This window comes from Lagenorhynchus albirostris, chromosome 7 (assembly GCF_949774975.1).
Source record: "Lagenorhynchus albirostris chromosome 7, mLagAlb1.1, whole genome shotgun sequence".
NCBI classification, from domain to species: domain Eukaryota; kingdom Metazoa; phylum Chordata; class Mammalia; order Artiodactyla; family Delphinidae; genus Lagenorhynchus; species Lagenorhynchus albirostris.
The window spans coordinates 90895056-90917029 of NC_083101.1; positions in this window are offsets into that span (position 1 = coordinate 90895056).

The window sequence follows — 21974 nt, forward strand, 5'->3', positions numbered from 1 at the left end:
AATCAAGGTGAAACCTCTGCAGTATGTACTTTTATGAATATTATTTTTTAAAAAACAAATTCACCCCATGAAACAAGAATAGCTCTTTTCTTCTCTTTGCTTAATAAAATTAACAAACAAATACACATATATAGGAAAAAAAACATGTAAAGTGTGTTCACTGCATGACCCAGTTGTGCACACAGTTGAATGTCTTTCCTGTGTCTTTCTTGTGTTTTCCTGGAGAAAATACTTCAGTGCTTCCTTTGTCTTGTTTTCTGTAACTATTTTTAAATTTTCCCCAAATGATCCAGAGATCTATTCTCCTTCTAGAATTAGACTTTTTCCCAACCATAATATTTTCTTGCAGATGGTTCTTCTGTTACACTTTGAACTGGTTGTTCTCCACTCATGCAGCAGTCTTCTTCCTTGAACTTCCATTCATCTTCAACTTAGGACTTCCTCCACTACGTCCCATCCCTTGTTTCCTGATCTTCATGCTTTCCTGTTTTTAACTCAGTAATATTGTTGGAGTCCATCCCTCAGTAATTATCTTGGGTCTTGGTGTTGAATCTTTCTTGGATTCTTTATCAAATTGACTGGGTAATGGCCAGGATGCCTTAAGCAGTCACTCTGGGTGGTAACTTCTCTGACCAGCTGTAACAGTTATTACTCTTTCATTGTATTTCTGCTTCCTGAACATGTATTCAAACATATCATCTAGGATTTTCTTCTCTTTCAAAGAGCTGGAGGGCTGGAGTTGGGTATTTCTCTTCTGCCAGTGAGGTTAGGCTTAGATAAATTCCAAACTGTTTGGCTCTGGTAAAAGTTTCCCTTGAGGGTGCACTTTGTTAAGAACAGGGACATGTGGGCATATTTCAGAATAGTGACTTTTCCCCTCCCCCTGCCAGAAGTATGAGAGAATTTTTCCTCTATTCTTCACAGTAAGAATCTAATGGGACTCCTAGAGGTAAAATGTATAAAAGATTGGGGCCACATGGAGATTTTAACTCTCAAGCTAGTGCACACTGAGCCTCTAGCACTCTGTCAATACAGTTTGTGTTCCTACTGGGATTGGCACCAGTGATGGGATTCTGTTCCACTTCTGGGTTTATACTCCCAATAAGCTGTGATTCTCTGTATTCTCCTATTTCTCCAGGTTTAAGGGCAGCAGTTTGCCTTGTGGCTTTAGCTCCCTGATGACTCTAAAAAGAGTTGCTGCTTTTCAGTTTATTCATCACTTTTCCTGTTGTGAGGAAGCAAGTAACAACTTTCAGGCTCCTTACAATTTGGACTAAAACCCAAAAGTACAATCAACACAATATACAAAAATGCTTTTACGAATTTTTCTCTTAGATCGTCAGTTCATCTCTTAGATAGGTCAATAACAGTTATTTCCTATGTGACTTTTAAATCTTTTCAGTGTTAAAATGCATGTTTCACTTTATCCTTTCCCCAAAAGGTACATCTAGATAATTGTTCAATTTTGCTGACTTTTCACCAAATCAGTATTCTTAATCATTGTATTTAGGAACTGGGTCCAGAATAATTCTCTCACTGATGATGGCATTTATTAATCCATTTGGGAATTTTGTTCTAGACCTTGCTAAATGTAAAGACTTGGGCGAGGTACTGAATTCTACACAAAGAGGAGTAAGATGTGATTTCCACTTTCAAGGTCATAACAGTCTATCGATAAGTTGCCAAGATACACTTGGAATGCACAAAGTGATAAAATGGCAATGCATTTGTTACCTGTGGTTCCTATAGAAACATCAGAAACAGGTGCCTTAAATCTATAGAAATTTATTGTCTCACAGTTTTAGAGGCCAAAAGTCCTAAATCAACGTGTTGGCAGGGCTACATTCCCTCCCAAAGCTAGAGCGGAGCATCTATTTTTGCCACTTCCAACTTCTGGTGACTCCACGTGTTCCTTGGCTTGTGGCTATACTGCTCCAGTCTCTCTGGGTCACACAGCTTCTGCCTCCTGTGTTTGTGTTTCTCCTTTTCTGTCTGTCTCAAAACTGTTTCTCTCTAATAAAGATAAATGTGATTGCATTTAGGGCCCTCCTGGTTAATCCAAGATAAGTTTTTCCTCTCAAGATTCTTAACTTAATCACATCTTTTACCATACTAGGAATAATTCAGACATTCTGAATATAAGGGCATGGGCCTATATTTTGGGGGCCATGATTCAATTCATTATGGCCAATAAAACACCAAAATCTATAGAAATAGAGAAAGAAGTCAGGGAACCCCTGCTTTTAAGGTAGGTATATTTAACCTGGCAGAGAGAAAGAGTTTTAATGTTTTTTTGTTTTTAAAGACAAAAAAAATCCATGCTGAGTGATTACTTCTGTGTCTCTCATAATCCTAATCATGAATACATGTTATTTAAACATCACAAAATCTTAATCAGCATATGATTATACCAAGTGATTTGCAGCTGAGTTCAAGAATTTCAAGGACATTATAGGATTATTCTAATTTCTCTAGTCATAATGCTCATAGGTTATAAAGTCAGGACTTCCACCCACATTTTTCTGACCCAAAGCTCATGAGCTTTTAAGAAAAAAGAATACGATAATAATAATATTCGTATAATTAGTGTTAACTAGAAGAATATGTTTTCTTTTATCTTCAGAGTATGACGTGTTTACTCTAAGTTTGTTTTCTCTTCATTAACTCAGAATTTGAGGGCAGCACTTTTTGGATTATTCTACTAGCTCCCCAGTTATCATTAGAACTGCTACTACACTCAACTGGTGAGCCAGTAAAAGCTGGCTTTAAGAGCAAGAAGCTTTATGCCATGTGCCTATGGGGCTTGCTGTCAGAGCAGTCCTGACACATCCCATAGAAGCAGAGAAAATGGAACCTCTGAGCCAGAGGTAACAGCAGAACTGATGAAATGAGCAGCTGTGCTCACAGGCTTCAGTAGCATCATCATTTCTTCCTATTTATTGTTATATTCTTACTGAGGATACGAAAAGACTTTTTGAGGTAGGCTTGCCATCAATCAGTTCCAGAATGCTTGGAGGTAAGGGGAGCTTGGCTTATACATGAAGAGCAAAGAATCTACATTCCATAAAGCTGAGCATCACATAGGCTGTTTTGCCTTAAATCATAAATGAAGATCAAAGTAGAGAAGAGATTTAGTGGCACAATTTGATAGATCTTTGTTTTTTGGAAAATAAATCATATGACAAACTAATAATAGAAGACAAGAGACTTGAAAACTTAAAGAAAACTGGGCTGTTTATCTCCAGTTATAACACTGTTTGATGAAATTATTTTGAGGTTTTAGTAAGCTCTAGGCTTTGAGAGATCTAGCTATAATCCTGATAGATTGACCCTTTCTAATTTGTAGTTTTGTTTTCTTGTTCTTCATTTTGTGATGGCATGAGTACTTCTAAGCCACTAGTTGATAAAATGAAAAGACAAAGAAAAACAAATAATTTTAATAAAGTGAACCTTGATCTAAATTTTGTACACTTATTAAAAATAGAGAAAGTTTAATTTATGGCCCAAGAGCTATCAAAGATGGTCATTCTTTTCATGGCTTTGTTTATCCTCATTTTGTAGCTTTAGTGTTTGGAATATAATAATTCCTTAATAAAGAAAAATGTGGTGAGTCTAAATACATTGCATTTATAGGATCTTCAATGTTAACCGGCAGGCTCAAGATCTTTTATGCATTCTTGGCCTCTCCTCTTCTCCAAATTTCAGCCTAAGCAGAGGCACAGCTTGTTAAAGGGAATTTATTTTGGCCGCCCCTGCTCACAGCTGATCCTCATTAGGGAAAACAAACCTCACTTTAAAAAGAACTATTGAGGGCTAAGGAAGAGGTCAATGTAAATTAGTTCACAAAGTGAGACTTCAATTGTTACCTAGTAGAGGGGCAGGAAGTCATATAAAGAGACATCAATTTGAAAGAAAAGGCCTAAGGCCTGTTTTGTTCAATGTTAAGCCTTTAAGTGAGTTTCTCTCTGTCTCTCCTGCTTTCTTTTTTCTCTCTCACAGATGTTTACCTGCCTGTAAAAGAGCACAGAGATCCTTTTTGAAGTCTGTTTTCATGCAACATCTGTGAGAATTTTGACTTTAGGTCTTACTTCAAAGCTTTTGTACCTAATGATACCACAGAAAGATGATTCAACAGTAACAGCACACCCTCCCAGGAAGACATTTCCATGTGATATAATTTTTGATGTTTAATAGCAGCATAAATTGTCAAAAGGCAAACAAGGTATGTTAGGTGCATGTGAGGAAAGAATCAACTTCCCTGTGCCAAAGAATGATACTAAAATGGTAAAATGAGCTTCTGACACTACCTTTTCAGCAAATCTCTACTAGAATTTTTCTTAGCTCTAAAAAATAACACATTTGAAGTGAGCAAAAACTCTCCCTGATCCTCTTTTCTTACTGAAATAGAAAAGAATGCACATGCGAAAACAATGTCCATATACCAGAACCTGAGGCTCTATCTGTTCTAACAAAGTTACCACATCCATCATGGCAACTTCAATCAGGGCAACTACTGGGCTGAGCTTGCAGCGGTCTACAGTCACCTTCCAGGATCCATCTGGTTTTTGCAAGATCATTGCTAGGTAACTTAACTGGGGATGTGATAAGGACCACCATCCTTGCATCTGTTAGAAACTCACGGCTGATATAAATCTCCTAAACTCTATATAATACATATATGATACAATTTTTATTTATATATTTTTACTTACTTTCTCATGACAGGAACAGTTTCAGAGGCTTCCATGTGGCTTTCCCTATTTTGGTAGTTATCTACAACCAAGGACCCAATCTGGAAGTTGTACTAACTTCCAAGTATGTTAATACCAATTAAACATTCAGGGTCCAGGGAAATGACCATCAGGTGGTCTATGTAAGTGATTTATTACCTGTCTCCCATATGCCCCCATACATATAGGAAGGCCACAATAATGTTTCAAAGTATTCGTAGTTCAATATCACAGAAACCCTATAACCTATACCAACAGTGCTAAAAATATGAGTAATCCCCATCTCCCAATTTATAGTCAAGTGAGTAAATGGCCATAATTTTCTTGAGGAAAAATGCAGCACAGTCACCAAGATACATCACATTCAGGGACATGAAACACACCTCAAACACATTTTAAAAGAATTGAAATCATCCAAAGTATGCTCTCAGAACACAATGGAAATAAACTAGAAATCAATAACAGAAAGTGGCTAGAGAATCCCAAAGTATTTGGAGATTAAACAAACAACACACTTGTAAATAATACATGGGTCAAAAAAGAAATGCCAAGAGATATTAAAAATAATTTGAACTTAGTGAAAATTGAAATAAAACCTATCAAAATTTATGAGATGCAGTGAAAGCAATGCTTAGAGGGAAATTTATAGCATTGAATGCATATTTTTTAGAAAAATAAAGATCTAAAACCAAAAATGTAAGATTTCACCTTAGGATACTAGAGAAAGAAGAGCAGTATAAACCAAAAGAAAGAAGAAGTAACAAACTTAAAGCAGATATTAATGAATCTTAAAATAAGAAATAGAGAAATATCAATAGAGACAATGAGAAAATTAATGAAACAAAAAGGTGGTTCTTTGAAAACATTAATATAATCAATAAACTTCTAGCCAGGCTAAGAATAAATATAAAGACGTAAGTTACCAACACCAGAAATGAAAGAGGGACCATCATTTAAAAATATAGTAGACTATTATGAAAAACTGTATGATCCCAGATTTGACAATTTGAATGAAATGGACTAATGCTTGAAAGACACATCATACCAAAACTGACACAAGGAGAAATAGATCATCTTAATAGGCCCATATCTATTACAGAAATTCAAACAATAATTATCCTTCCAGAAGAGAAAGCACCAGGCCCAGATTTTTTCACTGGTGAACTCTACCAATCATTTAAGAAAGAAATGATCCCAAATCTCTTTAGTATCCTCCAGAAAAGAGAAACAGAGGGCACACTTCCTCACTCATTCTTTGAGACCAGAATTACCCCCATAACAAAATCAGAAAAAGACAAGAAAACTACAGTCCGATATATCTCATGGGTAGCTGCAAAAATCCTAACCAAAATTATAGCTCACTGCATCCAAAGATGTATAGAAAGAATGTACGCCATAAGCAGCTAGGATTATCCCAGGTATTCAAAGCTGTCTAAACATTCAATAATCAGTGTAATCCATTGCATCAAAAGGCTAAAGAAGAAAATTTTGCAGCAGTATTACCTCAGACATGTTACCTTGCATTCTCGTGTCTCATTTTTCACATTTGTATAGTATGGTTTATAATAGGGCACACCTCAAACAAGGCAGGCCGTGAGGAGTAACTACTGATTCCTTTTTCTCATTCATTTTAGGAGGAGACCACCAAGCACTAGTCTGAGTCTAGCAGGGGAATCAGACATGGCTGTCATAGAGTTCAGGAAATGATGGTACAGAGATACAAATACAGGCCTGGAATACAGTAGGTAATTGCTAAGTGTTTGTTGAAGGAGTGACAAAATGAACACAATACTATGGGGACTCAGATGAGGGGCAGCTAACTCTTTCTGGTAGTTTCATGAAAGACTTCTTGGCAAAAGTGATTTTTGAGCAGGTCTTGAAGGATGCATAGGAAGCTATCCAAAGGAGGAGATGTATATACCAAATTTCATAGTCAAAGAGCAAGGGGAGTCCCAAGTGACAGCAAGCGAGGCAGTGAGGCCAGTAATGCCCCTCCCTCCCTCCTTCCTTCCTTCCTTCCTTTAGGTTTATGGCTGGTATAGATTTAGGGCTTTATAGTTGTTGAGATTATCTGGTCTGGGAAACTTGCATTGTATCTGTTTTTGTAATATAATTTTCTTCCCATTGTGTAACATAGCAAGACTTCAGGTACTCAATCTAAACGTTTTGTCTTTGGGCTGAGCTGACATTCTGTTTTAGAAATACCACTCTAATATTTAGGTGTTATATAGTTATGAGTACTGTTTACTACTGTCTGCTCTCATTTGCCAGGTCTAAGTTCTACCAGTTGTTACATATTTAGAAAATCACAAGATAAAAATACTAATTTTGATGCAAAATTTTGGCCAAGTGTAGACAACAGTATCCATTTGATATGACTTAAAAATCTTCTGCTTTTACTTTTATTTTCTTTTGCCTTTATTTTGACTGTGTAAATATTTCCAAAATTTTGATATTTTTACAAAGAAAAAATACGTGCATAGTTCCATCCATTTTGTAAGTAAACTTTTAATTTTGTGTTTATTTCCAAGACTTCTTCTTTGAACACCACCATTTTGTCATTGAACTATCCAAACTATGTGAATTAAAAAATTTTTTGATTATATATTTATTAGTAAACTTTATTTTTTAGAACAGTTTTAGATTTACAGAAAAATTGTGAAGCTGGTACAGAAAGTTCCCAAATAGTTCATATTCAGTAGCCTCTATCAAAGCATCGTACATTAATATGGTACACTTGTCACAATTAATGAACCCAAATTGTTAATTATTAAATAATTATTAACAAGTTCCAAACTTTGTTCAGATTTGCTTAATTTTTACTTAATGTCTTTTCTCTCTTCCAGGAACTCACTGAGGATACCACTTTACATTTAGTTGTAATGTCACCTTAGGCTCCTCTTAGCTGTGACAGATTATCATACTTGTATTGACTTTTGATGACCTTGAAAGTTTATTTTTTAATTTTTAAAAATTTTATTGAAGTGTAGTTGATTTACAATGTCATGTTAGTTTCAGGTATACAGAACAGTGATTCAGTTTATATATATATACATATTTCAGATTCTTTGGCCATATAGGTTATTACAAAATATTGAGTATAGTTCCCTGTGCTATACACTAGGTCTTTGTTGGTTACCTATTTTATATATAAAATATATAACTATGTATTTGTTAATCCCAACCTCCTAATTTATTCCTCTTCCTCACCTTTCCCCTTTGGTAACCATAAATTTGTTTTCTATGTCTATGGGTCTATTTCTCGTTTGTAAATAAGCTCAATTGTATCTTTGTTTTTCAGATTCCACATATAAGCAATATCATATGATAACTGTCTTTCTCTGTCTGGCTTACTTCACTAAGTATGATGATATTTAATCCATCCATGTTGCTGCAAATGGTGTTATTTCATTCTTTTTATGGCTGAGTAATATTCCATTGTATATATACCATATCTTCTTTATCCATTCATCTGTCAGTGGACATTAGATTGCTCCCATGTCTTGATTACTGTAAATAACTCTACAATGAACATCGGGGTGCTTGTTTCTTTTTGAATTATAGTTTTCTCTGGATATATGCCCAGGAGTGGGATTGCAGGCTCATATGGTAACTCTATTTTTAGTTTTTTAAGAAACCTCCATACTGTTCTCCATAGTGGCTGTACTAATTTACATTCCAAACAAGAGTGTAGAATGGTTCCTTTTTCTCCATACCCTCTCCAGCATTTATCGTTTGTAAAAGTTTTGATGATGGTCATCCTGCCTGGTGTGAGGTGATACCTCATTGTAGTTTTGATTTGCATTTCTCTGATAATTAGCAATGTTGAACATTTTTTCATGTACTTTTTGGCCATCTGTATGTCTTCTTTGGAGAAATTTTTATTTAGGTCTTCTGCCCATTTTTTGATTGTTTTTTTTCTTTTTTGATATTGAGCTATGTGAGCTGTTTGTATATTTTGGAGACCTTGACAGATTTGATAACTGTTCAGGTATTTTGTAGAATGTTCCTAAATTGAGAGTTGACTGATGTTTTCTCATTAGACTGGAGTTTGGGATTTGGGGGAAGGAAAACTATAGAAGTAAAGTGACACTTTCATGTCATATCAAGGGTACATATTATGAACATGACTTAGCACTGTTGATGTTGACCTTGACCACCTGGCTGAGGTAGTGTTTGTCCAGTTTTTCCACTATAAAGTTTTTACTATTGAAAAACTTTTAACTGCCTCCTTTCCTTGCTTATCTGTAAACTGCCACTCCAATTACGTTCTTACTTTTCAAAAATAACACATATAAAACATGGAGAATACAAATGTATCAAGAAAACTGAAATTACTAAAAACCTCCCCACAAACAATACATCAAAGTAGTCTCAATTTTTTTCTGAACATAAACAGCTAAGATTAAGTTATCAGTTTTCTAGGGTGATTACTATCATAATAGTAGTCATGGGAAATTTCCCATATCTAATGGAATGTTTGATTTAAAAATAATTAATCCATGTTGTGAAATCTAAGAAATTTGCTCCAAATGGAAAAAAAAGCTCATCTTTTTGCCCCCTTCAACACATCTGCATTTTAGCAATAGTAATAGCTACCATGAATTTCAATGAATCTTACATACCAGGTATCATGTTAAGTACAATGCACATATTATCGTCTATAATACTCAGAGCCATCCTTTAATTATTTCTCTCATTTCACAAAGGAAACACCTGAGTTTTGTAGAGATAGACTACATTGTCTCATATCATAGTAAGTATGCAGCAGAAAACTGAGTCAAACAGAGCAAAAAACTCATTTCTTTACCACTCTTTTATATGACATCTTGCATTTTGGTCCTCTGTTCACCACTAGTACATTTAGAAACTACAACTGAACTGTATTGCTGATTATTTTAGTCATATAGAGTAGGTCGACATGATAGTGCCCTGAAATGTAGCAACTGTAGGTACAATTATTGTATGTGAACTTTACAGTTCAGAGATTATAGATATACTTTTATACATTGAATACTTAAAAACTTCTGTCAGGGTCACTGGCTAGCTCTAAAGGGGAAACCCAAATTAAAGGAAGTGTTTGATTATTTTCTGTCTCTATGCTAGAATGAAGTTCTATGAGGGCAGGGAGTTTATTTTATTAAGAGATCTATTCCTAAATCCTAGAAAAGTTCCTGGCATGAAGATACAACGTTAAACATTGCCAAATATTTGTGGGGAAGTATAAACTTAATATAGAGTTATTTTTCAATGTAATGCTACCAGATTTTGCTCCTATTTGTATAGATGAACAAAACCACAGCAACAAAATACTGCCTTCATAGAGCTCAAATTTCAGTAACTCATAATCATTCCTTCTCATTTTGCTGAGGATCCTTTCAATTTATTCATTTCTAGTGATATTTTAATGGAATTGGTTGATCTCAATAAAGTATAGTCTTAATTATGTTGAGCTCTTAAGAATACAATGGCCACTTCATTTCGTAGTCGTGAAGATCTTCACAACAAAAAAGAGTATTTAACATATTTTAATCCTGGTTGGAATAAATTAAATGAAATGTGCAATACAAAATCATTTACAAAGCTCTTTTAGGAACTAAAATTTTGTTTCCATTTTGGTTTTATTCAGCTAAGAAAGTTAATTTTCTGTTCTGAAGTGCTGTGTGAAACAGGTTATAAATGAACTGAATTTCATAAGCCAAATGAACCTGCAATTCTTGTCCAAGTTTAGATAAAAATGTGGTATATAATACACATGCAATTAAGATAGTGAAATCGTGCAGGGCATATATTATTGGCTCTATATCTAAATACATATATCATACAAAATTGCAATCCAGAGGTACAGTGTACTTATAGACGGAATTATGTCTCCCCTAAATCCACACATTGATGTCCTAACATCCAATGTGCCTGCATTTGGAACTAGGGACTTTACGGAGGTAATTAAGGTTAAATGAGATCATAAGGATGGGGCCCTAATCCAATAAGACTGGTGTTCTTATTAGAAGAAGAGAAACCAAATAAAAGGTCATATGAAGACACAGAAGGCAGGAAGCCAAGGAGAGAGGTCTCAGGGAGAAGCCAAACTTGCCATCACCTTGACCTCTAGCCTCCAGAACTGTGAGAAAATACATTTCTGTTGTTTAAGTCATCCACTCTGTGGCATTTTGTTATGACATCCCTAGTTGCCTAATACCACTGCCTAAACCCTAAAGACACAAGGAAAAAATCCCCTAAGGAAAACTTGATAGTGCGTGTAGAAAGCTTTTTTCATATATTTAATAGTTTTAGAGTTTATGCGTGCATGTGTGTGTGTGCGTGTGCTTGAAAATACAGCTCATGCAATATATACATTTCTATGTATATACACACACATATACCCCAAGCAACTTAAAATCGGCAATATGTATGCTTTTTTGTATGCTTTTTTATTTTGTATATTTAAGAATGAATAGTTATTACTTTATAGGTGTTATACAAATGAGCCAAAGATGTCCCCTGTTTACTGTGGCCCCCATGTTTTTACTTCATCACAGCAGTCTAGACTGTTAGCTCAAAAGCCTACTGGTGCTAAACTCAAATTCTTACACATCCAATTGCTTTAAATATAGCCCCAATAGGCCTATTTTTAGTCATTTAAAAGCCAGTCTTCTCTGCAAACACCAAGAAACTGCACCCAACATCTACTAGCCATAAATAAGGTAAACCATGGCCCTTTAAAGATCCCAAGTCCCTGCTGGCTTTGAAAGCTCTCTGACCTAGGCATCACCTAGGCACTTAAGCCTCCTCTCCAGCTCTCTTCCCCAGTCATTTATTTGTCCTCTTCCCTTTATGGATGGTGGACCTAGGCTGCTGTGTCTAAGAGGTCTCCTGCTGTGAGGGATCTCCCCTCACATGCATCCTGTCCAAGTGCTGCCCACAATGCAGCTCCTTGTGTGCTACTGCCACACCCTTAGCATATGTCTTGTCCTTGATTAGCCACCCAAATCCTTTAATTCAGTGCAGTGGGTATGAGTATCTTAAATATGGATAAGCTTGTAGTCAAACTTAGAAATACATATAAATCAAATGGAAAGCAAACATTTATTAGAAGTGGCAAAGCTCTTATAAAGTACAACTATCTCATAAGGGTGTTGGGAGGAGTAATTAATGTAAAATAGTTAGAATAAAGTTCAAAACACAGCAAGTACCTAATGATATTAAGCAAATATTAATAATCTTGTCAGTCTAGACTCAAAAATGTGGATCTAATTTATTCATCTTTTTTTGCTCTGCTAACTTTTTATTATCATTTTATAACTTATTCAGCAAACATATTTGAGTACTTTCATTGTGCCAGGTCACTACATGGTAGGAATTTTCCATAACTGTTCCTCTTAATTTAAACAGAGTATTTCACATGGAACTTTTTTATTATATAAAGAGAATTTCCTGTCCAGATTAGTCAATTTTAATCATAAATCATTTAAGAGATCGTTCTATAATCACTGAAAAAAGCTGACTAAATACATGTAGATTAAATGAGTTTAAAGTCATTAAAGTTATAATGTAAGAGAAGATGATTCTAGGACAACTTATAAAAGCCTATGCTTTCCTTCCATATTATTTCCTTTTGTGATCATGTTTACTATTTCCTTTGGGTTTGAGGTTTCTAGGGTACTGAATACACTGGTTTCTTTGATTCTTCAATTTTTATCAAAACTTATCTATTATGTCTATTTATCTATAATGTATTAAAAAACATCAAACCCAAAATGTATAAGAATTTTCGTATGTTAAATTCCTTTGGAAACGAGAGTCAATGTAAAAGACACATGGATTCCAAGTTGTGTCAGCACCTTGTGTCCAGGAATGTGTTAAACTTTATCTCAATTAACAGAGATGTTTATTAAAAAATTAATAGCAGTTAACACTGCTGTATGATATATCAGAGAGTTGTTAAAAGAGTAAATTCTAAGAGTTCTTATCACAATGAGAACATGTTTTTCTTATTTCTTTTCTTTTTATTGTAGCTATATGAGATGATGGATATCAGCTGAAACCACTGTGATAATCATTTCAGAATACATGTAACTCAGACCATCATGCTGTGTGCCTTAAACTTATACAGTTATATATGTCAATTATTTCTTAATAAAACTCGAAAAGAAAATAAGTGGTGGTTTTAAAAATTAACCAAAGTGAAATTTACTAATCGGAAACTAGAACAGCAAAATAATGGAATAAAAGTTCCCACATGGCAGTGTGAATTTTCTCTTTGCTACCTCTCTTCAAATATCAATATTTAAGCCTTTGAAGAGAAGCTTTATAAACAACTTAAGTGTGTATAAAAACATAGAACTATTGTGGTAGAAAGTCATTTATATTTTGATTACATCATGCTCAGACTGAAAAACCAATAATTAAAGATTAGATAATTAGGAGGTTAAAAATCTTCAGGTTTGGGGGCTTTTACTGAATTGCAATGCTTAAAAAGGAAGTTTGCACATAAGAAGATGCTGAAGTGTACCAGTATGAAAGTAAAGTAAGGAACAATCTATGTGACCTTGAACTTGGTGACACATTTTTAGACACAATACCAAAAGCACACTCCATGAAAGAAAAACTTGGTAGTTTGGATTTTTAAAATTAAAAATTTCTAAGCTCTGAAGTAAACTTTTAAGGGAATAGAAAGACAAGCCATAGATTGGCATAAGCTATTTGGAAAACCCATGTCTGATAAAGGTATTGTATGCAAAATACAGAAAGAAATTTTAAAACTCAACAATAAAAAAAAATTAAGGCAAAATATCTGGATACCTCACCAAAAAGGACATACAGATGGCAAATAAACAGGAATATGCTGAAAATTATTTGTCATTAGGGAACTGCAAATTAAAACAACAAAGAGGTATCACTACACAACCATTAGAAAGATTTTAAATCCAAAATTTTAACAATACCAATTGCTGACATGGATGCAGAGCAACAGGAACTCTCATTCACTGACGGCGAGAATGCAAAAGGTTCAGCCACTTTGGAAGACAGTTAGCAATTGCTTACAAAGCTAAACATACTCTTACCACACAATCCAGCAGTCGTGCTCCTAGATGTTTACTCAACTTATTTTAAAACATATTCACAAAACCCCTGCAGACTTCAGGTTTTTGATCTGCATGAAAGAAGCTTGGAAGTCACCACTCTGTCCTAACAACCAGTAAAACGCTGAACAGACTGGAAAATCAACAACTCTTCTTGAATTCATAACAGAGGGGGAGGACACAGTGCAAACTGCTGTCTCCAGGACTGGAAAGTCAGACAAGTGAATACAGAGAGTCATGACTCACCTGAGCAGAGTCTGGCGGGCAGAAACTGGCAAGGGAACCAGCGCCGGAGCAGGAAAACCTGAACTGGAATTGTCTAATTGCTGGAGGCTCAGTGTGGACAATCCTGATGGTTAAAAACTCCAGGGGAGCCCAGTCATAGTGGGGCTCCCACACTTCAGTGAGTTTTACCTCCAGGAGCTCAACTGGATTCTCACAGTAAGTGTCAGAGAAAAATTCCCTCGTGCTGTCAGCAGCAGGGAGGGAAGAGGAACCATTTTGAAATATGCCAGAGAGCAGGCTGTTCTACTTAACAAGGCCAGCACTCAGGAGAAATTAATTAACAGAAGTCTAATTGGCTGCGATATTAGCAGAGCCTAGCTCACCTGGGAGAAGGGAAATACCCAACTCTAGTCAGCTGTAGCCTTCCACATAGGAGAGGGGGAATACACAGCTCTAGCCCACTTGAGCCATCCTCATTCACCTAAGGAGAGAGACAAAAACTGAAAAACACTCGTGAAGTTCCAGAGGCACTGGCCCACTAAACAACTGAGAGCTAGTTATTAGAGATTACAGAATTATAGGTATAGAATTATAGAACACTTCCCCTCTCCCCACACCTTACCACCACATTACTAATGGCCTGTTTACAGCAGTTCTTTGTTCAAATCTGGCTGTCAAGAAAAATTACAAGGCATAGTAAAAGGCAAAGAAAACACAAGAGATAGAAGGAACCACACATCGCAGGGATTGGGAATGATCATACCAGGATTTTGAAAGAACTATAATTAATATGTTAAGAGCTCTAATGGATAAACAGCATGCAAAAACAGATGGATAATGTCAGCAGAGAGATGGAAATCCTAAGAAAGAACCCAAAAGAACACTAGAAATGCAAAACACTGCAACAGAGATGGGAAGAAAGTCTTTGATGGGATTATTGGTAGACTAGACATGACAGAAGAAAGAATCTCTAGAATATCCAAGGTCTGTGGGACAACTACAAAAGGTGTAACATACACGTATAAGAATACCACAAGGTGACAATAGAAAATAACAGAAGAAATATTTTAAACAATAATGACTGAGAATTTCCCCCAAATTAGTGTCAGTCACCAAATCACAGATCCAGGAAGCTCAGAGAACATCCAACAGAATAAATATCAAAAGATTACATGTAGGCGTATCATTTTCAAACTATAGAAAATCAAAGATAACGATCCTAAAAGACACCTTCATGCAAATATTTATAGCAGCTTTACTCATAATTGTCAAAAATCAGAAGCAACCAAGATCTCCTTTTAACAGGTGTGAATAAACAGTTGTGGTACATCCCAACAATGAGATGTCATTCCATGAGAAAAAGAAATGTGGTACCAAACATGAAAAGATATGGATAAATTATAAATGCATATTGCTAAGTGAAAGGAGCCAGTCTGAAAAGAATCATGAAAAATTGTATGACACTCTGGAAAAGGCAAATCTATAGAGATAATTTAAAAAAGTCAGTGGTTGCCAGGTGTTTGGGGACTGAGAAGTGTTAAATAGGTGAAGTACAGAGGATTGTTTAGGGTAGTGAAACTACCCTGTATGATACTGTAGTGGTGGATACATGATACTGTGCATCTGTTAAAACCCACAGAAATTTACAGCACGAAGAGTGAACCTTAATATACATAATTTTAAAAAAAACTCATTTAGATATTCTGGAGAATCCACAATGGAACACAGAATGTGACAAAACATCTAACTGTATTACAAGTATGAAATAACTTCACTTAAGAAGTTTTGGGGAAAATGGTGTTGACCTAAGTAACTGTGGAACTGAGTGGAGGCTGTAAAATGAAAGCCAAAGTAAACTATATAAAAGCGCTGTAAAAAATTAATGAACAGATACTTTGCTAAGAAAAAATAACTCAGATAATATATTTACTTGAATTAAAGCATAACATCATTGATATTCCCAGTCTCTGACTAAATTGGCACTGAATGACTCACCCTGGATTGTCACATCTGTTGCCTTTGAAGTCTGTGAAACACCAGTGTCTCAAGCACATGTTTAAGGCTTTACTTGAGATTTCACATACACTGATCTCAGGGACAAATTTACCTAAAATGGGATTTTAAAAATGTATAAATGTATTAAAGCCATGTAGGATCTTTACTTTGGTGCTGCCTGCACTCAAGTTGCAGATTCCCTTAAGACTCTAAATGTACACTTACCACAGCTGATGGGTTCAAGCAGACGTGTTGGTTGCAGAAGCTCAGAGACGAGAGAAGTTGAAGAAACCTGCAGAGATTTCTTGGAACCCAGCTCCTATTCACTAAAACCAATGACAAATGTAAAGCAAATAGGAGGTGACAAAGGTTGCAAAGACATTCATTGTTTATGTTTTCTCTAGTGTGTGCTGATTGCCAGGAGTCCGTTCCCTCTGTCATCCATTCCCCAATACGGCATGAGTTAGAAATTTTATCAGTAAATATTTTCACTCTCAATATTCAACCTGTTCTAGTAGACCATTAAAGACAGTTTTTAGATTCACAGCTTGTCATCATTTGTCTATACCTGTGGCAAGGAATACGGAATAAGATGCTCTCAGCGCTTCTTGCACATTAAACTAACGTGACAAATGCTGTGTATCAGAATGATCAGGTACATAAAATTCAGAGACCCAACTGGCATGCTGTAAATATTTGGATTTTATTTTTAAAATGTTCATGATAAAGGGTTATAAGTTCAATATTATAAAGTCAGGTATACATTATAATGAAATGAACTACATGAATTAGCAATATGCACAATACAACTTATTCTTTGATCCTGATTTTTAGAATTCATGTTATGTTTATCAATTTATACATTAGAGTTTTTCTATTTAAATACAGTTAAACAGAGCTATAATAAAAAGCATGATGTTTTATAATTGGGATGAGCTTTCTCAATAGGCAGAGGGAAGGAATGTGACTGACATCTTTATTTTCTTCTATGTGTAAAGGAAAATCACTTTATTTTGACATGCCTCAGTATTAAAATCAGCATTATAAAATATTCATTGTAATCCCTAATTTTCATACTGATAGTCAAGATTTAACAGAAGTTATAAAAGTTGCACTGATATAGATTTATGGTACTCCAAATAAACATCAAATATGGGCTGTGAGCTAAAAGAGCCTATGTCATACTGCTTAGGTCAGCTTCAGAAAGACATAGTAGATTTCCAGAATTCTTCAGCACTATAAAATATGCATTGTAATCCCTAATTACAATGCAGATACAAGTCTGTCGATGCCCTTTCACATAAAACTCCTTTTTTTTTTTTTTTTTTTTTGCGGTACGTGGGCCTCTCACTGTTGTGGCCTCTCCCGTTGTGGAGCACAGGCTCCGGACGCGCAGGCTCAGCGGCCATGGCTCATGGGCCCAGCCGCTCCGCGGCATGTGGGATCTTCCCAGACCGGGGCACGAACCCGTGTCCTCTGCATCGGCAGGCGGACTCTCAACCACTGCGCCACCAGGGAAGCCCACATAAAACTCCTTTAATCGCTGCTTCAGATATTGGCAAATCATGATTTACAATTAATGAAAATTTAAAATTACACAATTATTAATCAAATAGTGTACTATCAAGCAGGATGGATTAAATTATGATGTGATAATTTAAAATCACAAAATCTCACTGGATTAACACAGTCACAATTTATTTCTTGCCAATTAAGCATATCTATTGTGGTACTGCAGGGCCTTTCCGCTTATAACTGTCACTCAGGAATCTAGGGTGATACAGACTCATTCTGGACATGTAATTCTACAACCATTGCAGTACACAAAAGGTTAGATGGCAAGTTGCACCTGTATTTCAATTTTTCCAATTGGAAATCCACATAATACTCTGTTCACATTTCACTGGCCAAAGCAAATCACATGGCAATTCTTAATTTAAAGATAATGGAAGAGGAATAAACCTGGGATGATTCCAACACCAATCATAAGTGCTACAATTATTGAGGAGGCCTCCCAGTGCACTTCACAGGCATACCTATGTTAAATTTATTCTAGCCATTAGCTTCAGCTGAGTGCCCAAAGAAAAGCTGGAGCTCTTGGCAATCAAACTACTACATGGTAAAGATTACAGTCAGCAAATTACCCAGGGCTGGCCCATGACTGTTCCTGTAGGTAAAGTTTTCTTGGAATCAGCCATGCTCACTCCTTTATGTATTGTTTATGGCTGCCTTTATACAACAACAGAAGAATTATGTAGTTACAAAAAACTCTGTATGGTCTGAAAAGTCTAAATATTTACTCTTTGGAATTTTAAAGAAAAATTTGCTGGCTACCAGTGTAAGTGCATACATGACAGATGATAAAGATTTTATTTTTGTTTCTTCCTCATTTTTTCTTTCAGTAGTGCTTGTTTCTGATGTAATACTGTACATGTGAAAATTCAAGGAGGTCCCCACAGGAGTCTACATTATTGATTAATGAGTGTGAAAAGCATCAATCCATATTTACCACCAGAAATTACTGAGAAAGGTTGAGTTTGTAACTGTGAAAGGATAAATATGAAGTTATGCATGCCTTTTGGTAAACAGTATTTTTATATATCTTTTGTATATTTTTAATTAAAAATTATTTCATTAATAGTTACTTTTTCATTTTTTTCTATCGTGGCAAAATCCACAATTCTTATCACTTCAGCTCTGTGGCATTAAGCATACCCACATTGCTGCGCAACCATCACCACCATCCATCTCTAGAACCTCTCCATGCTCCCCAAACTGAAATTCTATACCCATTAGATACCAACTCCCAATTTCCTCCTCCCCACAGCCCCAAGTAACAGTATCTGTCTCCATGAACCTAAGCACCCTAGCTATTCCCACACAAGTGGGATGTTGCAACCTTTATCCTTCTGTGACTGGCCTACTTCTAGCATAACATCTTCAAGGCTCATCCTTGCTGTAGCACATGCCAGGATTTCCTTCTCTTTCAAGTCTGAACAATAGTCAACAGTATGCATAAACTACATTCTGTTTATCCTTTCTTCCTTGGATAGACACCTAGGTTACCCCCACCTCCTGGCTACTGTTAAAAATGCTGCCAGAACATAGGTGTACAAGTGGCTGTTCAAGTCCCTACTCCAACCTCTTTTGGGTATATACCCAGAAGTGGAACTGCTGGATGACATGGCAATCGGTGTAAAATTTTTGAGGACTAGACAGTCCTCCAGAGCCACTGCACCATTTCATAGTCCCATCAGCAAAGCACAAGGACTCCAATTTCTGCGTATCTTTGCCAACACCTGCCATTGTGTTTTGTTTCAACAACAGCCATCCCAAGTGTGTGAGGTGACATGCCATCCTGCTCTCAGTCTGAATTTCCCTAAAGATTAGTGATATTTAATATCCTCTCATATGCTCATGCACTACCCGTACATCCTCTTTGGAGAAATGTCCACTCAATTCCCTTATATTTAATTGGACTGCCCTGTATTTTTATTGCTGAAGTGTAGGACATCTTTTGGTATTCTGGGTATCAATCCCTTATGCAGTATATGATTTGCAAATATTTTCTCCCATTCTGTAGATTACATCTTCACTCTGTTGATAGTGTCCTTGGATGCACAAAAGTTTTAAATTTTGATGAAGTCCAACTTATCTATTTTTTCTCTTGCTGCCTGAGCTTTCGGTGTCATATCCAATAAACCATGATCAAATCCAATGTCATGAAATTTTGCCATGTTTTCTTCTAAGAGTTTGATAGTTTTAGCTTTTACATTTAGGTCTTTGATCCATTTTCAGTTAACTTTTATATATGTTAAAAGCATAACTTCCTTTCTTAATGCATGTAGATCATCTACTTCTCCCAAAACCACTTGTTGAAAAGATGTTTCTTTCCCCATTGAATAGTCTTGGCATCCTTGTTAAAAACCAGTTGACTACTTCAGGTCCCTTTAAATTCCATGTTAACATTAAGATGGGTTTTTCTATTTCTGCAAAAAAAAAAAATCATTGTGATTTTAATCGGTATTGCATTGAATCTGTAGTTTACTCTGGGTAGTGTTGACATTTTAGCAATATTGAATATCCCAATCAATGAATATGGGACATCTCGCCATTTATTTGTGTCTTTTTAAAATTTGTTTCTTTAATTTCAGTGTAAATATTTTTTCTACTTGGTTAAATTTATTCGTAAGTATTTTATTCTTTTTGACGCTATTGTAAATTGAATGGTTTTCTTAATTTCCTTTTTGATTGTTCATCATTAGCATACAGAAATGCAACTAATTTTCGTTGTTGATTTTGTATCTTATAACTTTGCTGAGTTCATTTATTAGTTCCGTTTCTTCTCTTTTTGGGGGTGTAATTGTTTTGGTTTTCTACATATAATGTCAAGTCATCTGTGAACAGAGATAAGATTAATTCTTCCTATCTGATTTGGAACGTTTAACTTTCTTTTTCTTGTCTAACTGCCCAGGTTGACTTCCAGGACTATGTTGAATATAAGTGTTGAAAAAGAACATTCTTGTTTTGTTCTTGATATTAAGAGAAAAAGTTTTCAATCTTTTATCATTGAGTATGAAGTTAGCTATGAGTTTTTCATATACGGCCTTTATTATGTTGAGGTGATTTCCTTCTATTCCTAGTTTTTAGAGTGTCTTTATCATGAAATGTGTTAAATTTTGTCAAATGCTCTTTCTTAATGCATTGAGATGATCATGTGTTTTATTCTGGTTTGGTTTGTTTTTTCTGCTAATGTGATGTATGAATATTACATTGATTGATTTTCATATGCTGAACCACCCTTGCATTCCAGGAATAAATCCCACTTGGTCATGGTGTAAGTAAACAGAATGTTTATGGGGAAATTTAACAAATATTTTTAAATTATAAAAATTTTCAAATATTTACAAAAGAAGAAAGGTCAATAAATCTTATGAATTCATCATCTAGCTTAAAAAAAACATGTTTTAAATCTATCCCCTAATATTTGTTCTTTAAACCAAACAACTTTAAAGTTAATATGAATCTCAAAAATAGTAATAAAAATATTTCTTACATAAACACAATCACATTAGCACTTGTTACAAATTTAATTATTTATTAATGTCATGTAATAATATTCAATTCATAATCAATTTCCTTTACCTTCTAAGAAATGTATTTTCACAGTTTTTGATCACATCAGAATTTTTAAAAATCACGCAAAATCCTCCATTTTAATTTTTTTCAATTCTATTAAAATTTTAAAGAAATGTAGGCAATTATTCTATAGTACACTCCAAAGTTTGGATTTTATTGATTGCTTCCTTATGAGGTAGTTTAACTTTTTCCCTGTTCTCCATATTTTCTCAATATTTTAGTTAGATATAATGGTTTGAATATATTAAACTTCAAAAATTTTGTCAAGAATACTGTGTAGGGCTTCCCTGGCGGCGCAGTGTTGAGAATCTGCCTGCCAATGCAGGGGACACGAGTTCGAGCCCTGGTCTGGGAAGATCCCACATGCTGCGGAGCAACTAGGCCCGTGAGCCACAGCTACTGAGCCTGCGCGTCTGGAGCCTGTGCTCCACAACAAGAGAGGCAGCGATAGCGAGAGGCGCACACACCGCGATGAAGAGTGGCCCCTGCTTGCCACAACTGGAGAAAGCCCTCGCACAGAAACGAAGACTCAACACAGCCAAAAATAAATAAATAAACATTAAAAAAAAAAGAATACTGTGTACATAATTTTGGGTGATTCAGTTGCATAACATGGAGAAGCATAGTATGTTTGTTTGTCTCAGGACTAGTGATTCTAATCAGGAATAAGTCTAGATTAGTTAAGGCCTGAAGCTTTTACACTTTGAAGTCTCTTCTTTAACAAAAAGGCTACAGAATTACAAAAAAAGTGACAAATGTAAATGTTTAGTTAGAATAGTAAAGAAATTACAGACACAAAAAT